The sequence below is a fragment of the Phodopus roborovskii genome, unplaced genomic scaffold (assembly GCF_943737965.1).
Source record: "Phodopus roborovskii unplaced genomic scaffold, PHOROB, whole genome shotgun sequence".
NCBI classification, from domain to species: Eukaryota; Metazoa; Chordata; class Mammalia; order Rodentia; family Cricetidae; genus Phodopus; species Phodopus roborovskii.
Window position 1 is genome coordinate 2,758,277 of NW_026126443.1, and position 8,691 is coordinate 2,766,967.

Here is an 8,691-nt window from a genome sequence, read left to right on the forward strand (position 1 = left end):
ACTGCCATATTTGTTTATGGAGAATATAAGTGAGGATGTATCATTGTGAGAAGAAGAGATTATCTATTCAGAGCTGTTTAATCATTGTAGAGAATTTAGTAGTATAAAGCATTATTTAAAAGAAATCAGGAAAAATTGTCACATTGGAATCCATTTTCGTTTTCTTGCCTCTGAGGCCAGCTGAATTAAAATTGAGAAATAACCAAGAGCTCTTATGATGAAAAAGGATGTTATCTAGACATATGTGAGTTCACTTTCATGCGATGCATTTCAATCAATAAAAAAATATTCCTTCAGAAAGTAGGTGCTTGTACTATAACTTTCTGTAATATCATTACCCTTCCCATGTTCTTGAATCACAGGTGACAACATCATCTTATCTCACTAAGCACTCTTACCTTCCAGGGTTAATTTTTTAAAGAATTAATGATGAGGATTTATCAATTATCAATTATGCTGGAGCCTGCCATTCTCACACCCTGTTAAGAAATGGCAGCAGCACCTTATATGTCAATTACATAAAATCTAATAGAAGAGTATAATTGTTTAAACAGGTGCTTAAGTTCACAATTAAAACTAGACTTATGGTTGCTTCCCAGTCTCAAAACATTCTAAAGAATCACAAAATCAGGGTGTCAAAGAAGAAAAAACAAACAAACAAACAAACAAAAAAAAAAAAAAAAAAAAAAAAAAAAAAAAAAAAAAAAAACAAGTTCTACATTAATGAAAAGTACCTTAATGCCTTAATGTAAAAGCAATTCAAAGTGGTAACTTCTGGAATTTACCATGCAATAATGACAATAATGAATTCATTAATGAGGGAGTTAGGGTAAATGAATTGTTACTAATCCTTTTCTATATAAAATGAGTAGACTTACAGATGTGTATCAAGGGTTCATATGCCACAGTTCTCAATCCAAGACATTTTCTAGTATATTTCTAGTAACAATTTTCTAGTGCATCTCTCATTTTTATTGTTTGGTTAGAGTTAACATTATTTCCTAAGATAAAAATTACACAACAGTGAACTCTTCTTTTTATAATTACCTTGATATCTCTGAATGATCAGTGGTTTGGCTAGGCATTCTCTTGTCATTATTTTTCTCAGATACATGTATGGTGGTTTATTAACTGCAATTTTGTTTTGGAGGTAGGATCTCACACAATGATTTAGGGTTTTCTTAAACTTATTATATAGCCCAGACTGGCCCAGAACTTATGGCTGCCTTTTAGCTTTAGCCTCCTCAGTGCTAGGATAACATTTTTTTCCTGAAGAATATAGTGTTACTTAGCTTAAAAACAAAACAACAACAACCAAAACAAAACACAACAACATGACCATAACAGCAAAATCACATATTTTAAGTTGAAATCCTTAAAACTTAAGAAGTTAGTCTACTAAATTCTGGATCCAAACTTTTTAGACAAGGTGCTTATTGCTTTTCTTCTGTTTTTAAAGCAAAGAAGTCAATATTTACGGGCAGGAACTTTTAACAAGATGGATATGCCTTGACATGTGTTCTTCTAGTCCATATAATAATTCTCGAAGCCTGAAATTTAGGTGTCAGTTAGATTCATCTCCACAGCCTCCACAAGAGTCCTTCAATGGTATTCCCATTTCAATTGGGATTGTCTTCCTTAGCTATTCTTTGACTCAGCATCATTGTTTGGATCAGTTTCATTTCTACTTGGGTTTTCATTGCTCTCTTTAGTGTCTTGACACTTCTCACTCCTTATGAAGACATCAGCTATTAAACTTCACACTAACTTTATTCTAGGATAGATATTCTGAACTTTCCTAATTCTGTGATTATTTAATACAAATTCTTCATGTTGTAGTAACACATAATCATATAATTTTATTTTTGTTGCTTCTACATAATTATATTTTGGCTACTGTTATGAATCATAATATAAATATCTGATATGGGACCCACAGATTTAGAACCACTGCTCTAGATCTAACCACTTGATTTTGTCTGTTAAATTGTTATTTCCAAATAAAGTCTCATTCTCAGATTCTAAGGTTTAATAACTTCATATATCTTTCTAGGGGACAAGGGGTTAACAATTCATGATCCAAGCCTTTAATATCTTAAGATCCACCTATGTAGAGGGATATCTTTACTTTATAGTCAACTGGCATAAAAGTTTCTACCAGCTAACATTATCTCCAATTCATCTATCAAGAGTTAACTATAAAAAATGCTTCTTCTGTGATAAAAATCATTTGCTTTGTAAATGAATCTCAAGTATTCTCAATGCTTTGTACTAGTAACTGTCCGTCCTTGGATGGCTGATTCTATATTCACTCCTGTGTCTGCCTTTCTTTATCCACTCAAGTCTCATTCTGAGCTTGAGGCTATTGAGCTGCTTTGTGTGGGTATACGAATTATAGCAGTTTTATTCCTTGAAGGTCAATGATGCAGTGGGTAATGATTTGTCAGTTTTATAGGTCATCTGAGTTTTGATACCTAGGGCAGATATATTCAACTTAATTGCACAGGAAATCGCCTTAGGAGAATCAGTGCCCAGGACCCACCCTTGGTTTAATGGCCTGGTTTTCTATTCTTTAAGCTCAATATAGAACTTACTATTTATGTACAGAGAAATCCCTAAGTATCATGTTGAAATATAAATTCTGGCTCAGGATGTGTGGACTATGGCCTTGTTTACCATTTGTGTGTATGTGCATGGTCATATGTATGTGTGTGGTGGGTGTAAGAGTCATAAGGACAAGTGCATGTGTACCTGTTGATGCCAGATGTCAACACCAGTATCTTCTTTCATTGTTCTCTACATTGTTGTTATTGTTGTTATTACAATTACTCTTTTTGAGGCAGAGATTTTAAGTAGGAGTTAGAACACTGACTCTGTAGACTATTGGATGGAAAATAAATTTCAGGGATTTGATATTCTCTCCCCTGTCCAAGCTCTGGGGTTGTTAGAGCATATCATAGCAACAGGCTTTCCATGGGTGCAAGGAAGCTGAAGTTTGATCCTCTTGTTTGCTCAGCAGACACTTCATTGACTAAACCAACTCTCTATCCTTTAATATTTTGTAAAGATTTCTAGATGCACTGCTTCTACAACCCAAGTTTTCAAACTTGGCTTGCATTGAGATCAGTTGGTAAGCCTTCTCAGGTGTGTTTTATCCCATTTATAGACTTTTGGCTTTGACAATGATAAACTTAAAAATTCCTCCAATGTTTTACATTTCTGTAACTTGCCCCCTCTGTCTAATAGTTTTCCAACTTCTTCCACCTTCACTGTTTTATATTCAGAGTGATGTTTTCAGTTATACCTGTGACAAAAAAGTAATATCTTCTGTATTATGTTTGGCTTATTTCAATTAACTTTATATCTGCCGATAAGTATATTTGTTGATAAATTTGTGCAGGGTAGATATGATAGTGGTTTCCATTTTTGTTGCTGTGAGGAAACAAACCCAACAAGACTCAGATTGAGGGAGGAGAGGTTTATTTTGCTTTACAGTTTAAGGGAATACAGATATTCACTCTGGTGGGGAAGGCATGGAGCTGGAATATATCACATCTGAACAGATAGAGAAGCAGATGACAATGCATGTAAGTGATCAGCTATATTTTTCCTTTTTATTCAGTTCTGAAACCCACCACTTAGAATGGTGCCATGAACATACATTGTAATTCTGTCACCTGTGCTGATTCTCTCTGACAAGGCCATTATTGACATGCCCCAAAGTGTGCCTTTCAAATACCCTGGGCATCACATAATCCACTCAAGGTGGCTATCAAAATAGCTATCATTTTAGAGAGGTTCATGACATAGGTGAATCCAAAGAGGAGAAATAGAAATACTTTAACAAGTCTCTGTAGATAGACTATCAACTACTGATTAGTTTTAGTATGTTCTTTATCACTACTACCACCACCACCATCAACAGTCATCATCATCATAATCATCAGTCATCATTATCATTAATTTGCTACCTTGCTTTTACTTGTACTTGCTGGTACATCCCTTACTTCCTTTATCATTGATGAAAATTAAAATGCCCGACTTCCTTCACTCTGCCTCGTCTACCCCAGATATTTCCATTAACTTCAAATTGCTTATGCTGCCTATACTCTTACTCTTTCTTTCCCATTTGTCTCACACTTGTATTTTAAATACTCTTTACTACAGTGGAGTCTGAAGAGGGAGAGGAAGGATGTGTGTTGTCTTGTATCAGAAACATTGCAGCATTATGTAATGGCTGAACAATATTCTGTTCTGCTTATTATCTGGTTAATGAATGCTTTGTGGTTAGAATTCAATTTCTGCCCAGTGTTTACAATTATAAACAATTACACAATATCAGCCAGAGAAGTCTTGCTGTGGATAACTCAGTTGCAATCCTAAAAACATAATTTCTAGGTCAATTTTCATATGTTCAAAGATGTGTTTAATTATGTCCACAACATTTCAATATAGTTTGCACCAATTTACAGTGCCTATTCTCTAGTGCTCACTAAAACCTGTGTAAAATATCAATTACCAGATATTTCTTAGTTGTATGAATTAAAATTTGATGTCATTTTAATATTGTCTCTTTGAAGAGTTTAAGCACCCTGTGTGTATAACATTCTTCTATGAAAACTGACTATGATTTTCTCTTATTATATTCTCTCCACAGTACTTAGTTAATATGCTGGCTCTTTCCATTTCTATTTAGTCTCCTTGAAATAAAGGGCATTGTCTTCAGGACTGTATTTTATGAATTCAATAAGCAGGCCCTAGAAGAATAGCAAATATTTCCTAAATAAAAATGGAGCAAGCAATTTTTTAAAGCATTCTAAATCCTTAATATTTTCTTTAATTTTAATAATCAGGATGATTTTACAGCCTAAGCCTTGAATGTTGCTAAGCACAAGCAAGGCCCCCATGAAGCTTATAAACCTCTGTAAAGAGCTTTATCTCACATCTGTGGGATGACTTTTATCTTGTATGTATGAGATATCTTTTATCTTTGTCTTCTTGTAACCACTGGGCATATCACAGAATTTTTTCTTCAGCATTGCTATCAAAATGGGTAAATGGGATCTTTCTTTGTCTATATTTTAAATTCTTTAACCCCCTACTAATCGTGGGACTTCTTTCCCTGTGATTTCTGTGTTTCTGGTAGGAAATGGAACTACCAATTCTGTGCAGATGTTAAAGAACCAGCCTTGCAGACAGCTGGAAAAAACAGGTGTACAGAAATCTATGGACTATTAACATATGTAATTGAATAACTCTTGGTAGTTCCAAAAGTAATTAAGAATAAAAGAAAGCCCTGTGAAAGTGCCTAACAAAAACATTGCTGTCAATCACTGCCAACTTAAAACTCATTTTGCAAAGCTTTCTATAAAAAAAACTGCAAGAATTTCATATTGAATATTACCTTTTGTCTTGTAATTTACAAGGTAGGTCTAATAAGCAGCTCATTTATAGTTCTACTGAGTCTTTCCTGTATGTGCTGCATGTGTCTTTGAAACAGCAGTATCAGCAATTGAGAGTCTACATGCTTCCTCCTGAATATTTATAGCAAGATTTTAAAATCATACTTAACAATTTTCTTTGTCTTTGAAAATTGCTGTGTTTCCTCCTGTACAGAAACACCCATTTTTTGGAATAAAAATGTAAAAAGTGCTGTGGCCGCTTTGCTATTAGGCTTCTGGGATTAGATTGAAGCTCCCAAATGGCTCTAAATAACATGTTATGACTTATTCTAATTGCAACAGAAGTGTTGGGGTATTGTAAAACAAATAAAGAAGCTGAGGAGGAAATCAGTGTCATAGAAAATAAATCACTCATTATAGAGCCACATTGAGAATGAGTCTGTGTGTGTGTGTGTGTGTGTATTTGTGCTCATAAACACATACACATACAAATTACTATGTCATTTACTAGATATATATGATAATAGCTTCTTGGGATCTTGGGATGGTTGTCAAAGAAAACTAGTGTAAAATAAATATGCTTAAGGTAAGTTAAAAAACCCGCATAGACTTACTGAGTAGAAATGTTTCTGCCAACTTGAAGGAGGAAACTATCTACTGAAAAATGTCCTCTGACTGCCATTTGTATTTACACACACACACACACACACACACACACACACACACACACACTCATACACATCCCACACAAACACACATGGGCACACAAGTAAATAAACATAATTTTAAAAATATTCACACAGTCTGAGTATAGATATTGGTAAAGTAGCTTCTCTTGAGAGCATTCACTTCAGCTTTTATGTGGTCATGGATTTTGTGTGTGTGTATTGACAATGTCTTTTCTTTGTGTGTATGTGTGTTTACAATGTCTTTCCTTTGTGTGTGTGTATTTACAATGTCTTTCATTTTGTGTTTGTGTTTGTATTTACAATGTCTTTCGTGTGTGTTTGTATGTGGGTGTGTGTGTATTTACAATGTCTTTCCTGTGTGTGTGTGTGTGTGTGTGTGTGAATTTACAATGTCTTCCTTTTTGTGTTTGTATTTACAATATATTTCTTTGTATATGTGTATATCTTCAATATCTTTCGTGTGTGTGTGTGTGTGTGTGTGTGTGTGTATGCTTGTATGTTAGCTCTCTATTCTTATGAAGATATTATATTGGATTAGATCCAAACCCCACTAAAGATAATTTTGATTTCTTTTTACTTTTTCTCTTGATGGGCTGGGGGTGCCTCACAGTATCTCACTCATGCTAGGTAGATGTTCTACTGCTGAGCTAAACCCACAGTGAATGACATTTTATCTTATTTCCTCATAGATTTTCATTCTGAATACAGCACATTATGAAGTACTGGAGGTTAGAGCATTAAAATATGCAACTTTTTGTAGGATACAATTTTAACCATTACATTTGGTATATTTGAAAATGTATGTATGTATTTAATAGTCTTATTGACTGTGATTGAAAACTATAAGCTGTACATGTGTATAATTTTGTGTTTTGACATATGTATTTATGTATGAAGATTTTTCCATAGTCATGACAATAGAAATATTCACCACACCAGAAGCTCAAAACCATCATAGCCCTCTAATCTCTTTGATGCTCTGTCCCCTCCCACACAATCAGTAATTGACTGTGTAAATTATTTCGCATTCCACAGAATTTTTAGAAATGGAGCTGCAGAGCACATGTTCTTTCTCTCAGCATGAGTTTATTTGGCATTTACATCCTTAAAATCACCCCATCTTGTACTGTGCAACAACATTAGGACAATATCTGGCACACTGTTGGGTCCTAATCATTAAGTCGGCAATTAATGTATAAAAATGTAAGTTAATAAGTATTCTAGAAGCTGAAGATGGTTAAACATATAATGTCACTTCAGATACACTTTATAGAAAGCACTCCCCTGAAAAGCTAAGGCCCTAAATAAACAAATGTCAGTGTTTTATTTGGAGATTGTAGAAAGGAAGCTACTCTTAAAACCACTCCCCCCCCTAGACACCTGGTGTTGCAGACAGATAGAAGACTCTGAAGTTTCAAACTTGGGAAAGCATCTAACTTCCCCCTTTTGCTCTTAATGAAGTCCCCTCCCCTCTTCTCTATCCTTATCCACAAAAGCTCATTCTAAAGCATGAAATCCACCTTTTCCAGAACTCTGGCCACCACATTGCTAGGTCATGTACCCCACCCATTGCTGCTAGACCTTGAGATGCCAACACTCAGGATAAATTAAGCTACTTTAATGGTTGAGACATTTCTTCCCCACACACTTAATTCTTACACTTTTCATTTTGCCTCCCCTGCTAAGTATTTTTTTTTCCTGCTAAGTATTTTACAGAGAACAAATGAATGGAATCTGTAATTTAGAACTACATCTAACTTACTATGACTAAGATGAAAGTGTATCTCTGGAGGTGGCCTGAAAATAGAAGTGGTAGGGAGTAGATCAGATGCAGGACCAGTCATATGAAAGTTTTATGCAAATGTTACTATATGTATACTTGCAGAATTAATGTAAAATATCTGATAAGCCACTGAAAATAGAAGGTAATGAGAAGAATGGTATTTAGGGGTGATGGTAGAAGGTGGGCAGGAAGATGGGAAAGGAAATTTATTCCCTTGAAGAGTTACCAAGTGATACATAGATGATGAAAGAAAAATGTATATCAGAGAAGCCACAGTACACCTGAGAATTCTAATTATCAACTCTTTCCATTCTTAATATCTTAAACATACATTAAAATGCCTTTCTTCCTATTTCTGCAGGCTTACAGGATAGTTTTACTGCCTGCAGAAATACCACTACTCCTCAAACTGTTCCACAAGATAGAAACAGAAGGTTTATTGCCAAACTCTTTTTATAAGGCCACAATAACTTTGGTACCCAAACCTCACAAAGACACAACTAAGAAAGAAAACTACAGACCAATAACCCTGATGAACATTGATGCAAAAATACTCAATAAAATAATGGCAAACCGAATTCAAAAATACACCAGAGAAATCATCCACCATGATCAAGTAGGCTTCATACCTGGATTGCAGGGATGGTTTAACATACGAAAATCTATCAACGTGATCCACCATATAAACAAACTGAAAAAAAAAACCATATGATTATCTCCCTAGATGCGGAAAAAGCCTTTGACAAAATTCAACACCCTTTCATGATAAAGGTATTGGAGAGGTCAGGGATAACAGGAACATACCTAAACATAATAA